The sequence below is a fragment of the Tachypleus tridentatus genome, unplaced genomic scaffold, assembly GCF_004210375.1.
Source record: "Tachypleus tridentatus isolate NWPU-2018 unplaced genomic scaffold, ASM421037v1 Hic_cluster_1, whole genome shotgun sequence".
NCBI lineage: Eukaryota > Metazoa > Arthropoda > Merostomata > Xiphosura > Limulidae > Tachypleus > Tachypleus tridentatus.
Window position 1 is genome coordinate 33,002,748 of NW_027467777.1, and position 16,158 is coordinate 33,018,905.

General features: G+C 34.9%; 1 pseudogene across 1 annotated transcript in view; it reads left to right on the forward strand.

The window, feature by feature from the left end:
- The first annotated feature begins 5,630 nt into the window (after positions 1-5,630).
- The window catches only part of LOC143241817 (cAMP and cAMP-inhibited cGMP 3',5'-cyclic phosphodiesterase 10A-like), an 86,506-nt pseudogene continuing 75,978 nt past the window's right edge, over positions 5,631-16,158 (forward strand). Inside the window, exons 1-2 of the transcript XR_013022287.1 lie at positions 5,631-6,158; positions 12,922-13,249. The product of XR_013022287.1 is annotated as a cAMP and cAMP-inhibited cGMP 3',5'-cyclic phosphodiesterase 10A-like (transcript). The remainder of the gene's footprint in view (positions 6,159-12,921; positions 13,250-16,158) is intronic.

Sequence of the window (16,158 nt, forward strand, 5' to 3'; positions counted from 1 at the left end):
AACAGAAACTCCACATACATGTAGGCCTAAGTTACAAATTCACATGATGAATTTCCTCGCTAGTTTGTAGATAATAAACACGATAACAGACTAACTTACTTATTCGAACGTTAAGGAACAAATATACTGAACTTCGAAATAATATTCACGTAAGTTTTTGAAAACTCATCAAAGTACTTTCATTAAATGTTAACGTGACCTCTGTTGTTTATAGAGAACAACCTGCAGACAGACCCAAAGTTATTTACGGATGTCTGTACCTAATTCTTAATTGATAGACTAACACGAAGACAGGTATCAAACACAAACCTATCATTAGCCCTTCTTCTATCTAACAAAATAATGGAAATCGATCGTCGCCATATCAATGCATCCACAAACTCAAAATGACCCGGCATGGTCACGTGATTAGGGCGTTAGACTCACAATCTGCAGGTTCGAATCCACGTCACACCAAACATGCTCGCCCTTTCAGCCATGGGAGCGTTATAATGTGACGGTTAATCCCACTATTTGTTGGTAAAAAAAAAGCAGCCCAAGAGTTGGCGGCGGGTGGTGATGACTAGCTGTCTTCCCTCTAGTCTTACACTGCTAAATTAGGGACGGCTAGCTTAGATAGCTCTCATGTAACTTTGCGCAAAATTCAAAAACAAACAAACAATCCCCAAAGTGTGGAACGCATTATACGACAGTGAGTCGCGAACGTGGATCTTCGAATTCAAAGCCCGTTTATTATTTAACCAAACTGTTAATGACTTTCGTTAAATATTGGCGTGAATATTACTGTGTTGTAGGAAACGTTTTGCTCAATTATAGTAATAAGTTGTTTTTTACAATTAGTGAAGGTTCGTTGTTTTAATACAAGAGACGCCATTTTTCTTCACAGACCCACGGTTAACATGCGTTTCTTGTATTTTTTTTTTCTGTTTTGCTGAGGTAAATATACTGTAGAAATTTTTAATGTAGAAGTCTTGCATCTGGGCCCTGTATAGTGCAAAGAGTAAAATGGTTTTAGTTTAGTGCGACGGGTATTCAAACCCCCGACATTCGGATTACGAGTCGAGCGCCTTATCGACTTGGCCATGCCGGGCCTATGTTTAAAGAAGACATCTTTTTACGTCCTAAGATAATCTTTCATTAGTCATGAATTCACATAACTTCTGTTCAGGGTACGGGTACCCCAGCTAGTTTTGATAATTTTACTTCAACGTAGTTTCTATTGGAATTTTTTTGTCGTAAGAATGACTTGTCCTAAGCTCACCACCCCTACCTTCATGCTCTCTATAATAAAGCTAGTGTACGAGGATAATAATATTTCAGCATCTTTATCAACAATCCTATCAACAGTCCTATCACACAGAAATCTATACATGCTGTGTCTGACCACTTGACCTGTATATTCTCATATATTCACACAGAAATCTATACATGCTGTGTCTGACCACTTGACCTGTATATTCTCATATAGACACACAGAAATCTATACATTCTGTGTCTGACCACTTGACCTGTATATTCTCATATAGACACAGAAAGCTATACATGCTGTGTCTGACCACTTGACCTGTATATTCTCATATAGACACACAGAAATCTATACATTCTGTGTCTGACCACTTGACCTGTATATTCTCATATAGACACAGAAAGCTATACATGCTGTGTCTGACCACTTGACCTGTATATTCTCATATAGACACACAGAAATCTATACATGCTGTGTCTGACCACTTGACCTGTATATTCTCATATAGACACAGAAAGCTATACATGCTGTGTCTGACCACTTGACCTGTATATTCTCATATAGACACAGAAATCTATACATGCTGTGTCTGACCACTTGACCTGTATATTCTCATATAGACACACAGAAATCTATACATGCTGTGTCTGACCACTTGACCTGTATATTCTCATATAGACACACAGAAATCTATACATGCTGTGTCTGACCACTTGACCTGTATATTCTCATATAGACACACAGAAATCTATACATGCTGTGTCTGACCACTTGACCTGTATATTCTCATATAGACACAGAAAGCTATACATGCTGTGTCTGACCACTTGACCTGTATATTCTTATATAGACATACAGAAATCTATACATGCTGTGTCTGACCACTTGACCTGTATATTCTCATATAGACACAGAAAGCTATACATGCTGTGTCTGACCACTTGACCTGTATATTCTCATATAGACACAGAAATCTATACATGCTGTGTCTGACCACTTGACCTGTATATTCTCATATAGACACACAGAAATCTATACATGCTGTGTCTGACCACTTGACCTGTGTATTCCCCATATATTCACACAGAAATCTATACATGTTGTGTCTGACCACTTGACCTGTATATTATCATATATTCACACAGAAATCTATACATGTTGTGTCTGACCACTTGACCTGTATATTCTCATATATTCACACAGAAATCTATACATGCTGTGTCTGACCACTTGACCTGTATATTCTCATATAGACACACAGAAATCTATACATGCTGTGTCTGACCACTTGACCTGTATATTCTCATATAGACACACAGAAATCTATACATGCTGTGTCTGACCACTTGACCTGTATATTCTCATATAGACACAGAAAGCTATACATGCTGTGTCTGACCACTTGACCTGTATATTCTCATATAGACACAGAAAGCTATACATGCTGTGTCTGACCACTTGACCTGTATATTCTCATATAGACACAGAAATCTATACATGCTGTGTCTGACCACTTGACCTGTATATTCTCATATAGACACACAGAAATCTATACATGCTCTGTCTGACCACTTGACCTGTATATTCTTATATAGACACACAGAAATCTATACATGCTGTGTCTGACCACTTGACCTGTATATTCTTATATAGACACACAGAAATCTATACATGCTGTGTCTGACCACTTGACCTGTATATTCTCATATAGACACACAGAAATCTATACATGCTGTGTCTGACCACTTGACCTGTATATTCTCATATAGACACAGAAAGCTATACATGCTGTGTCTGACCACTTGACCTGTATATTCTCATATAGACACAGAAATCTATACATGCTGTGTCTGACCACTTGACCTGTATATTCTCATATAGACACACAGAAATCTATACATGCTGTGTCTGACCACTTGACCTGTATATTCTCATATAGACACACAGAAATCTATACATGCTGTGTCTGACCACTTGACCTGTATATTCTCATATAGACACAGAAATCTATACATGCTGTGTCTGACCACTTGACCTGTATATTCTCATATAGACACACAGAAATCTATACATGCTGTGTCTGGCCACTTGACCTGTATATTCTCATATAGACACACAGAAATCTATACATGCTGTGTCTGACCACTTGACCTGTATAGTCTCATATATTCACACAGAAATCTATACATGCTGTGTCTGTATATTCTCGTATAGAGTAGCATTAATACCAGTTTCATTCTTTAGTTGCTCGAGGTATGTAATGGTTTAGAGGGAGGTAAGTGTAGAAGTCTAATATTAACATGAATCCCTTTGCTTTATTGTTCATTGAACATGAACCGTTTTGTTTTACTGTTCACCTAACACGTACCTCTTTGTTCTATTCTCCATATAAAATTGGTATTTCTTTCTGGTAAAAATGTTCACAATCATTAGCCCACATTTAAGCAGAAGACGCCATCTTTGTTTCCAACCTCCACAATCTTAAGATGATCTTGAATTCCTTCGAAATAGTATCATAATATGTACCACATTTAGAACGTTCTGACCTACTGGCTAGTAGAAAATGGTAAAAAACGCATTACAGCCACGAAGGTACACATGTGCTTAGTCGAGTGTCATGACGCGTTGTCATTGGTCTACCTTTCTTGTATACGTCATGGAAACACATTGTCTACGATTGACTTGTGTCGCTTCTACAAAAGAAAATCCTTTTCGTGCACATTGTGTATTGTTGTCTGAGGCACGTGGATGTTTTTATGAAGAATATTTGGTGGTATTAAATTACCTACATAAGGTCACACAATATCAGAATGTAGTTCTGATAAAGTTGTTCCACCACGACATTATCCGCTCTGGATGTCACGTGACTCGGTGATTTTTCTAATTCAGATTTATTTTCAATAATGTGATTACTCAATCCTTGATATATCTACTTTCATGTTCAAGTACGTTTACCAGCTATAACAAACTACTCTAGGCCTTTTTTTCATTAATCTGTTTAATATTAACAGATGGAAAAAATGTTCTTTCAATTTTTAGCAAGCTGAAGAACGCCGCAGAGACAATCTTTCCGAACTGAAATCAATATGACTTCATGAAAAAAACGACAACAACAATCTATCAAGCATGCTATTCCATATACGTACCACTTACACATTAGTGTGTATTCGTTTTGGGTTTTTACATTTAGAAGTATTATAAAAATTCAGACTAAAATAGTTATTTAAAAATTACTGAAAAAGATAAAATGGAAATCCATTTAAACACGCAACGTTTCGCTTCTATTGATCCCATATCAACAGTCAATCAGCGAATCATTATACGTTTATTTGATTTTGAAAAAGATAAAGATTCATCCGTCTATTACCTTATTGAATTCGTTTTTTTTGGCATTTTATTTCTGTAAGTGCAAAATTTGAAATAGGTGGCTACTTAGATATTGGGGTTTTGCTACAGGCTAAATATGTCAACGTTTAGGCTTAACCGTGAGTAAAGTGTTGGATTTCTAAATTCATAAGCAACCAGAAGTGTCCAGTAGAGTGAAAACAACGAATATTATTAATGTACAACAAAAAAAAAGTAGCCAAAACAAAATATTTTTGATGTATTGTAAATGATAAACTTTGAGAAGTAACGGCGACTTTCAAGTTTAACAGCGTAACTAACAGTAATACCAAACTTTAGTTTCGCATTCAAACTTAGTAAAGAAAGCTGTTATTTGGCTGGCTTCTTTTTTTTGTGCATGGTAGAGAACGAAGTCGTATAAATCTCATTGCAGACGTCGTAGTAAGTGGAAGTTTTTGGTAAGTTTTTAGTTAAAGGTATTAAGCCTAATCTCCTACTCAAGAAATGTGTTTTACTTATTCCTTTATTAGCGCTATCAGTTTTGACAACGAACGAACCAACGCTTGTAGTTTTTGAAGAATGGTACCCGTGTAGGATGGAATTTGCTCTTTTCTTGTTTTCATTTTTTTGAAATTAAAAATAGTTCATTATAAATTCACCTTTCAAACAGTGAAATAAAGAAATTTCGAAATATAAATTTCTGAAAGTGATATGAACATGGATGAATAAGGCAACAAAAATAAAACTGATTTTGTTAGTAGCTGAACATTTAGTTTCCATGACAACGTTTGTTGAAGTGTGTATTGGTTTGAAGCTATAGATATTGTAATATCAATGATTTATTAGAGATATGATTTGATATTTAAACATTTATAGAACATATAACATTGATGAGTAACATTTACGTCGATCCTAACGTAAAAACACTAACATCGTTATTGAATGGACAAAATGTCGTATATAAAGCAAATTTATTTCTGTTTCTCCGTTGAGATGAGCCTTCATAGTTATCTTCTAATGGAGTTTTGTGTTTTTCCAGTTAAAAATACTTCAAACAGTTTTGTTACGTTCAAATGAAGTCACGAGATGCTCACGTGATATCTCTAGGACACTGGTAATGGCGGTGAAGCACGATGCAGCCAATACGATCATGTAACATTGTCATCCGTGGTTAGGTGCTGTTCGTAGAAGCAACTTGTTCGACGAGAAATGCGCTGAATGACCACTCAACTTCAAGGGTGAGGTTGTTATGAAATGTTACATCCTAACCGTTTCAAGTACCGCGGCTTTTCGCATCGTACTGAACTCGTCCAACAGACGGTTAGGCTCGTCCTCAGCGTTACTCATGGAAACAGATGGGGTCTGCTTACACATCTCTCCAGACAGGCACTCAACCAGAGAGAAAACAGTTCATCGTGAAAAAAAGATTGTTCCTTTTCACGGCACGAGAACGAGCGGAGAACGTGGTCTCGTGAGTGTCGTGGCTCAAAATTTTAAAACCGGGGCGGTCAAAATAGCCCCGATCAAGCTAGCAACTTCTCGCCAGCTTCCACCGATTTCAGAAAAGGTAAGCTAAAAAAACGAAAACCAGTTGTACGTCACATAGTTCTCAATATTCTACTTGAGTTTCTTGTTATAAGCGAAATGGCTCGTTTGGGTTTTTTATCTCTGATAATCAAAATTTTATTTTCTCAAAACTGACAAAACCATCTTTAATAAGATAATATTGCATTTATTCCTATAAGGGTTAGTAGTTATTCAAATAACATGCCTTGTATACAGGCAGATTAACAGAGAGTTTTAGGTTACATAATAAGATAGGAGCACATATCAATTTTGTGAGTTACCAGATCAACTTAATATAATAGAGAATAGGGTTAAAACACCTATAGACATGACAGCCAGTGAAACTTCAGAAAATAAGTTACGTATTTAACAGCTAACGTTTCCAAACAACTGGTGAGAATGAAGTAGTAGAAACGTACCTCAGGATAGAGATGAGTGATGTAAAACATGGTAATATTGAAGGATAAAGGTGAGAGATGTAAAACATGGTAATATTGAAGGATAGAGGTGAGTGATGTAAAACATGGTAATATTGAAGGATAAAGGTGAGTGATGTGAAACATGGTAATATTGGAGGATAGAGGTGAGTGATGTAAAACATGGTAATATTGTAGGATAGAGGTGGGTAATGTAAAACATGGTAATTTTGGAGGATGGAGGTGAGTGATGTAAAACATGGTAATATTGAAGAATAGAGGTGAGTGATCTAAAACATGGTAATATTGTAGGATAGAGGTGAGTGATGTAAAACATGGTAATATTGAAGGATAAAGGTGAGTGATGTGGCATAGTAATAATGAAGGATAAAGAAGTGAATGATGTAAAACATAGTAATATTGAAGGATAGAGGTGAGTGATGTGAAACATAGTAATATTGAAGAGATAGAGGTGAAGTGATGTAAACATAGTAATATTGAAGGATAAAGGTGAAGTGATATAAAACATAGTAATAATGAAGGATAAAAGGTGAGAGATGTAAAACATAGTAATATTGAAGGATAAGGAGTGAGTGATATAAAAACATAGTATGTGGAGGATAAAGGTGAAGATATAAAACATATAGTAATAATGAAGGATAAAGGTGAAGATATAAAACATAGTAATAATAGAAAGAGAGAAGTGAAGTGATATAAAAACATAGTAATATTGAAGGATAAAGGTGAGAGATGTATAATTATAGTAATAATGAAGGATAAAGGTGAGTGATGTGAAAACATAGTAATAATGGAGGATAAAGGTGAGTGATGTAAAACATAGTAATATTGTAGGATAGAGTGGAGTAATGTAAAAACATAGTAATTTTGGAGGATGGAGGTGAGTGATATAAAACATAGTAATATTGAAGGATAGAGGTGAAGTGATGTAAAACATAGTAATATTGTAGGATAGAGGTGAAGTGATATAAAACATAGTAATATTGAAGGATAAAGGTGAAGTGATGTAAAAACATAGTAATATTGAAGGATAAAGGTGCGAGTGATATAAAACATAGTAATAATGAAGGATAAAGGTGTGAAGATGTAAACATAGTAATATTGAAGGATAAAGGTGAGAGATGTAAAACATAGTAATAATAGAAGAGATAAGGTGAAGTGATATAAAACATATAGTAATATTGGAGGATAAAAGTGATGTGAGAAACATAGTAATATTGAAGGATAAAGGTGAAGTGATATAAAACATAGTAATAATGAAGGATAAAGAGAGAAGATATAAAACATAGTAATATTGAAGGATAGAGTGAAGTGATGTAAAACATGGTAATATTGGAGGATAAATAAAGTGAGAGATGTAAAAAACATAGTAATAATGAAGGATAAAGAGAGAAGATGTAAAACATAGTAATAATGAAGGAGAGAAGGTAAGTGATATAAAACATAGTAATATTGAGATAAAGGTGAAGATGTATAACATAGTAATAATGAAGAGATAAAGGTGGGTAATGTAAAACATGGTAATAATGAAGGATAAAGATGAGTGATGTAAAACATAGTAATAATGAAGGATAAGGTGAAGTGATGTAAAACATAGTAATATTGGAGGATAAAAGTGACAGATGTAAAACATGGTAATATTGAAGGATAAAGGTGAGTGATGTAAAACATAGTAATATTGAAGGATAAAGGTGAGTGATGTGAAACATGGTAATATTGAATGATAAAATGAAGTGATGTAAACATGGTAATATTGAAGGATAGAGGTGAGTGATGTGGCATAGTAATAATGGAGGATAAGGTGAAGTGATATAAAATATAAGTAATATTAGCAGAGATAAAGGTGGGTAATGTAAAACATAGTAATTTTGGAGGATGGAGGTGGAGTAATATAAAACATAGTAATTTTGGAGAGATGGAGGTGAGTGATATAAAACATAGTAATATTGAAGAGATAAAGGTAAGTGATATAAAACATATAAGTATAATAGAGGATAAAGGAAGTGATATAAAAACATAGTAATATTGAAAGATAAAGGTGAAGTGATGTAAAAACATAGTAATAATGAAGATAAAGGTGAAGTGATAAAACATAGTAATATTGAAGGATAAAAGGTGAAGATGTAAAACATAGTAATAATGAAGGATAAAGGTGAAGATGTAAAACATGGTAATAATGAAGGATAAGGTGAGAGATGTAAAACATGGTAATAATGAATGAAGGATAGAGGTAAGTGATATAAAACATGGTAATATTGGAGGATAAAGGTGACAGATGTAAAACATGGTAATATTGAAGGATAGAGGTGAGTGATGTAAAACATAGTAATAATGAAGGATAAAGGTGAGTGATGTAAACATATAGTAATAATGAATGATAGAGTGAAGTGATGTAAACACGGTAATATTGAAGGATAGAGGTGAAGTGATGTAAAACATAGTAATATGGAGGATAAAGGTGAGTGAATATAAAACATAGTAATTTTGGAGGATGAGGTGAAGTGATATAAAACATAGTAATTTGGAGGATAGAGGTGAGTGATCTAAAACATGGTAATATTGAATGATAGGAGTGTAAGTGATATAAAACATAGTAATATTGAAGGATAGAGTGAAGTGATGTAAAACATGGTTATATTGAAGAGATAGAGGTGAATGATGTCAAAACATGGTAATATTGAGAGATAAGGTGAGTGATGTAAAACATAGTAATATTGAAGGATAAAGGTGAAGTGATGTAAAACATAGTAATATTGGAAGATAGAAGGTGAGTGATGTAAAACATAGTAATAATGGAGGATAGAAGTGAGTGATCTAAAACATATAGTAATATTGTATGATAGAGGTGAGTGATGTAAAACATGGTAATATTGTAGGATAGAGGTGAGTGATGTAAAACATGGTAATATTGTAGGATAGAGGTGGGTGATGTAAAACATGGTAATATTGTAGGATAGAGGTGAGTGATGTAAAACATGGTAATATTGGAGGATAGAGGTGAGTGATCTAAAACATGGTAATATTGTAGGATAGAGGTGAGTGATGTAAAACATAGTAATATTGAAGGATAGAGGTGAGTGATGTAAAACATGGTAATATTGTAGGATAGAGGTGGGTAATGTAAAATATGGTAATATTGAAGGATAGAGGTGAGTGATGTAAAACATGGTAATATTGAAGGATAAAGGTGAGTGATGTAAAACATGGTAATATTGGAGGATAGAGGTGAGTGATCTAAAACATGGTAATATTGTAGGATAGAGATGAGTGATGTAAAACATGGTAATATTGAAGGATAGAGGTGAGTGATGTAAACATGGTAATATTGGAGGATAGAGGTGGGTAATGTAAAACATGGTAATTTTGGAGGATGGAGGTGAGTGATGTAAAACGTGGTAATATTGTAGGATAGAGGTGAGTGATGTAAAACATGGTAATATTGGAGGATAGAGGTGAGTGATCTAAAACATGGTAATATTGAAGGATAGAGGTGAGTGATGTAAAACACGGTAATATATGGAGGATAGAGGTGAGTGATATAAAACATAGTAATATGTAGAGATAGAGGTGGTAATGTAAAACATAGTAATTTTGGAGGATGGAGGTAGAGTGATATAAAACATAAAGTAATAATGAAGGATAGAGGTGAAGTGATCTAAAACATGTAATAATATTGAGGATAGAGGTAAGTGATATAAAACATAGTAATAATGAAGGATAAAAGTGAAGTGATGTAAAACATAGTAATAATGAAGAGATAAAGTGTGAATGATCTAAAACATAATAATACTGAAGGATAGAGGTAAGTGATGTGAAACATAGTAATAATGAATGATAGAAGGTGAGTGATGTAAAACACGGTAATATTGAAAGATAAAGGTGAGTGATATAAAACATAGTAATATTGGAGATAAAGTGAAGTAATCTAAAACATAGCAATATTGTGGATAGAGATAAGTGATGCAAAACATGGTAATAATGAAGGATAGAGGTAAAGTGATGCTAAACATAAAGTAATAATGGAGGATAAAGAGGTGAAGTGATAAAGCTATATAGTAATATTGAAAGATGAGGTGAAGTGATGTAAACATGGTAATAATGAAGGATAAAGGTGAGTGATGTAAAACATGGTAATATTGGAAGATAGAGTGAGTGATGTAAAACATGGTAATATTGGAGGATAGCGGTGAGTGATCTAAAACATGGTAATATTGTATGATAGAGGTGAGTGATGTAAAACATGGTAATATTGTGGGGTAGAGGTGAGTGATGTAAAACATGGTAATATTGTAGGATAGAGGTGGGTGATGTAAAACATAGTAATATTGTAGAGATAGAGGTGAAGTGATGTAAAACATGGTAATATTGGAGGATAGAGGTGAGTGATCTAAAACATGGTAATAGTGTAGGATAGAGGTGAGTGATGTAAAACATGGTAATATTGAAGGATAGAGGTGAGTGATGTAAAACATGGTAATATTGTAGGATAGAGGTGGGTAATGTAAAATATGGTAATATTGAAGGATAGAGGTGAGTGATGTAAAACATGGTAATATTGAAGGATAAAGGTGAGTGATGTAAAACATGGTAATATTGGAGGATAGAGGTGAGTGATCTAAAACATGGTAATATTGTAGGATAGAGATGAGTGATGTAAAACATGGTAATATTGAAGGATAGAGGTGAGTGATGTAAACATGGTAATATTGGAGGATAGAGGTGGGTAATGTAAAACATGGTAATTTTGGAGGATGGAGGTGAGTGATGTAAAACGTGGTAATATTGTAGGATAGAGGTGAGTGATGTAAAACATGGTAATATTGGAGGATAGAGGTGAGTGATCTAAAACATGGTAATATTGAAGGATAGAGGTGAGTGATGTAAAACATGGTAATATTGGAGGATAGAGGTGAGTGAATGTAAAACATGGTAATATTGTAGGATAGAGGTGGGTAATGTAAAACATGGTAATTTTGGAGGATGGAGGTGAGTGATGTAAAACATGGTAATATTGAAGGATAGAGGTGAGTGATCTAAAACATGGTAATATTGTAGGATAGAGGTGAGTGATGTAAAACATGGTAATATTGAAGGATAAAGGTGAGTGATGTGAAACATGGTAATATTGAAGGATAGAGGTGAATGATGTAAAACATGATAATATTGAAGGATAGAGGTGAGTGATGTAAAACATGGTAATATTGAAGGATAGAGGTGAGTGATGTGAAACATGGTAATATTGAAGGATAAAGGTGAGTGATGTAAAACATGGTAATATTGGAAGATAGAGGTGAGTGATGTAAAACATAGTAATATTGGAGATGATAGAGGTGAGTGATTTAAAACATAGTAATATGTAGAGATAAAAGTGAAGTGATGTAAAACACGGTAATATTGTAGGATAGAGAGTGGGTAATGTAAAAACATGGTAATATTGTGAGGATAGAGGTGAGTGATGTAAAACATGGTAATATTGAAGGATAAAGGTGAGTGATGTAAAACATGGTAATATTGGAGGATAGAGGTGAGTGATCTAAAACATGGTAATATTGTAGGATAGAGATGAGTGATGTAAAACATGGTAATATTGAAGGATAGAGGTGAGTGATGTAAACATGGTAATATTGGAGGATAGAGGTGGGTAATGTAAAACATGGTAATTTTGGAGGATGGAGGTGAGTGATGTAAAACATGATAATATTGTAGGATAGAGGTGAGTGATGAAAAGATGGTAATATTGAAGGATAAAGGTGAGTGATGTAAAACATGGTAATATTGGAGGATAGAGGTGAGTGATCTAAAACATGGTAATATTGAAGGATAGAGGTGAGTGATGTAAAACATGATAATATTGTAGGATAGAGGTGGGTAATGTAAAACATGGTAATTTTGGAGGATGGAGGTGAGTGATGTAAAACATGGTAATATTGAATGATAAATAAAGGTGAGTGATGTAAAACATGGCAATATAATAGGATAGAGGTGGATGATGTAAAACATGGTAATATTGAATGATAAATAAAGGTGGATGATGTAAAACATGGTAATATTGTAGGATAGAGGTGGGTAATGTGAAACAGGGTAATATAGAACAATAGAGTAGATGGTGCGTGCAGTGAGTGCTCCATTAGGGTTGTAGTAGATGTCGACAAGCATTATACAGGCTGGTTATGGTTGTCGTGTAGGTACGTTTTGAGATAAATGTCGGCCCAGATGGCTATCACTACATGTATACTTATTATACGTTCACGTACAGTCATCCTTTTTCGTGTCTTTTGTTTCGTTCATTGAATATAAATGTTCATAAGTCACGTTTTCATCATGTTTTAGGTGTTCCGTCGACAGTCCTACCCGTTTCAGTCACGTGCTCGTCACTTTACGATGTCCAAGAACGCGAAACAGAGCAGAAATCGCAGACGCTTGCCCCCTCTATCGTCAATCACCCAAAGTTCTCCTGGTGCTGTTCAACCGTCACGGATTCCTAGTCCCGTCACGAAAGTTGGAGGAACCGTAACTTATCCCACGAGCAGCCGTTACCACAGAAACTGTCGCTCCACGTACAGACGGGAGTCTCCAGGCCCTGGTTGTTACCTGGACGAAATTCTTAAAACCAGAAGTAACTCACTAGATACGCAGCGCCGGTCTTCAAAATTTAGTGGTAAGACAACTGATTTAGTACCCAATGAGAGGGTAACTGTGTGGTCAATGATTGGTAATGAAAAGCTGTTTGATCCTGTAGTTAGTGGGTTTTTTCTCGAATGTAACTAGAAAGTTAGGTAGATCACTCGTAAACCGAAGAAGTTGAAGTCTGGTCAGTTGCGACGAGACGAACATTCAACTGTTTAAGAAAGGAAACTGAGAGTTATCACTTGCGACGAGTGATAAACTAAATGTTTTATTGTATACAGTTATTCTGAATTTGCTCAGAAGCTTAGTTTGATTTTACGCCCTTCAATTCGATATTGTTTTGTTACTTGAATATTCCATTGACCCTACATGCTCAGGCATTCGACTCACAATGTGAGGGTCGCAGGTTCGAATCCCCGTCACACCAAACATGCTCTTTCTTTTAGCTGACGGGACGTTATAATGTGACGGTCAATCCCACTACTCCTTGGTAAAATACTGACTCAAGAGTTGGCTGCCTTCCTTCTAGTCTCACACTGCGAAATTAAGGATGGCTGGCTCAGATAGCCCTCGTGTAGCTATATCAAAAACAAACAAATGTTCTGTATTTATTATAAGTTTGAACGTTCAAATTTCAAACAACGTTTTGTTCTGCCTAGTTTTATTGGTTATTAATAGGTATGGGGAAAATACAGCGTGTGTTTTTCTTTACCTATCTTTCCTTCACCTGTTGATTTCTTTACCTATCTTTCCTTCACCTGTTGATTTCTTTACCTATCTTTCCTTCACCTGTTGATTTCTTTACCTATCTTTCCTTCACCTGTTGATTTCTTTACCTATCTTTCCTTCACCTGTTGATTTCTTTACCCATCTTCACTACACCTGTTGATTTCTTTACCCATCTTTCCTTCACCTGTTGATTTCTTTGCCTATCTTTACTTCACCTGTTGATTTCTTTACCTATCTTTACTTCACCTGTTGATTTCTTTACCTGTCTTTCCTTCACCTGTTGATTTCTTTACCTATCTTTCCTTCACCTGTTGATTTCTTTACCTATCTTTCCTTCACCTGTTGATTTCTTTACCTATCTTTCCTTCACCTGTTGATTTCTTTACCCATCTTTCCTTCACCTGTTGATTTCTTTACCCATCTTTCCTTCACCTGTTGATTTCTTTACCCATCTTTCCTTCACCTGTTGATTTCTTTACCTATCTTTCCTTCACCTGTTGATTTTACCCATCTTTCCTTCACCTGTTGATTTCTTTTACCTATCTTTACTTCACCTGTTGATTTCTTTACCTATCTTTACTTCACCTGTTGATTTCTTTACCTATCTTTCCTTCACCTGTTGATTTCTTTTACCTATCTTTCCTTCACCTGTTGATTTTTTTACCTATCTTTCCTTCACCTGTTGATTTCTTTTACCTATCTTTCCTTCACCTGTTGATTTCTTTTACCTATCTTTCCTTCACCTGTTGATTTCTTTACCCATCTTTCCTTCACCTGTTGATTTCTTTTTACCCATCTTTCCTTCACCTGTTGATTTTTTTACCCATCTTTCCTTCACCTGTTGTTTTTTTTACCTATCTTTCCTTCACCTGTTGATTTTTTTTTACCTATCTTTCCTTCACCTGTTGATTTCTTTACCTATCTTTTGCTTCACCTGTTGATTTCTTTACCTATCTTTCCTTCACCTGTTGATTTCTTTACCTATCTTTCCTTCACCTGTTGATTTCTTTACCCATCTTTCCTTCACCTGTTGATTTTTTTACCTATCTTTGCTTCACCTGTTGATTTTTTACCCATCTTTCCTTCACCTGTTGATTTCTTTTACCTATCTTTACTTCACCTGTTGATTTCTTTTACCCATCTTCACTACACCTGTTGATTTCTTTACCCATCTTTCCTTCACCTGTTGTTCTTTTGCCTTTCTTTTTCTTCACCTGTTGATTTCTTTGCCCATCTTTCCTTCACCTGTTGATTTCTTTTACCCATCTTTTCCTTCACCTGTTGATTTTTTTACCCATCTTTCCTTCACCTGTTGATTTTTTTGCCTATCTTTCCTTCACCTGTTGATTTCTTTACCTATCTTTCCTTCACCTGTTGATTTTTTACCTATCTTTCCTTCACCTGTTGATTTCTTTACCTATCTTTCCTTCACCTGTTGATTTCTTTACCTATCTTTCCTTCACCTGTTGATTTCTTTACCTATCTTTTCCTTCACCTGTTGATTTCTTTTACCTATCTTTCCTTCACCTGTTGATTTCTTTACCTATCTTTCCTTCACCTGTTGATTTCTTTACCTATCTTTCCTTCACCTGTTGATTTTTTTACCTATCTTTCCTTCACCTGTTGATTTCTTTACCCATCTTTCCTTCACCTGTTGATTTCTTTTACCCATCTTTCCTTCACCTGTTGATTTCTTTTACCATCTTTCCTTCACCTGTTGATTTCTTTTGCCATCTTTCCTTCACCTGTTGATTTCTTTACCTATCTTTACTTCACCTGTTGATTTCTTTTACCTATCTTTCCTTCACCTGTTGATTTCTTTTTACCTATCTTTCCTTCACCTGTTGATTTCTTTACCTATCTTTTCCTTCACCTGTTGATTTCTTTACCCATCTTTCCTTCACCTGTTGATTTTTTTACCTATCTTTTGCTTCACCTGTTGATTTCTTTACCCATCTTTCCTTCACCTGTTGATTTCTTTACCTATCTTTACTTCACCTGTTGATTTCTTTACCCATCTTCACTACACCTGTTGATTTCTTTACCCATCTTTCCTTCACCTGTTGATTTCTTTTGTTTATCTTTCCTTCACCTGTTGATTTCTTTACCCATCTTTCCTTCACATGTTGATTTCTTTACCCATCTTTCCTTCACCTGTTGATTTCTTTTACCCATCTTTCCTTCACCTGTTGATTTCTTTTACCTATCTTT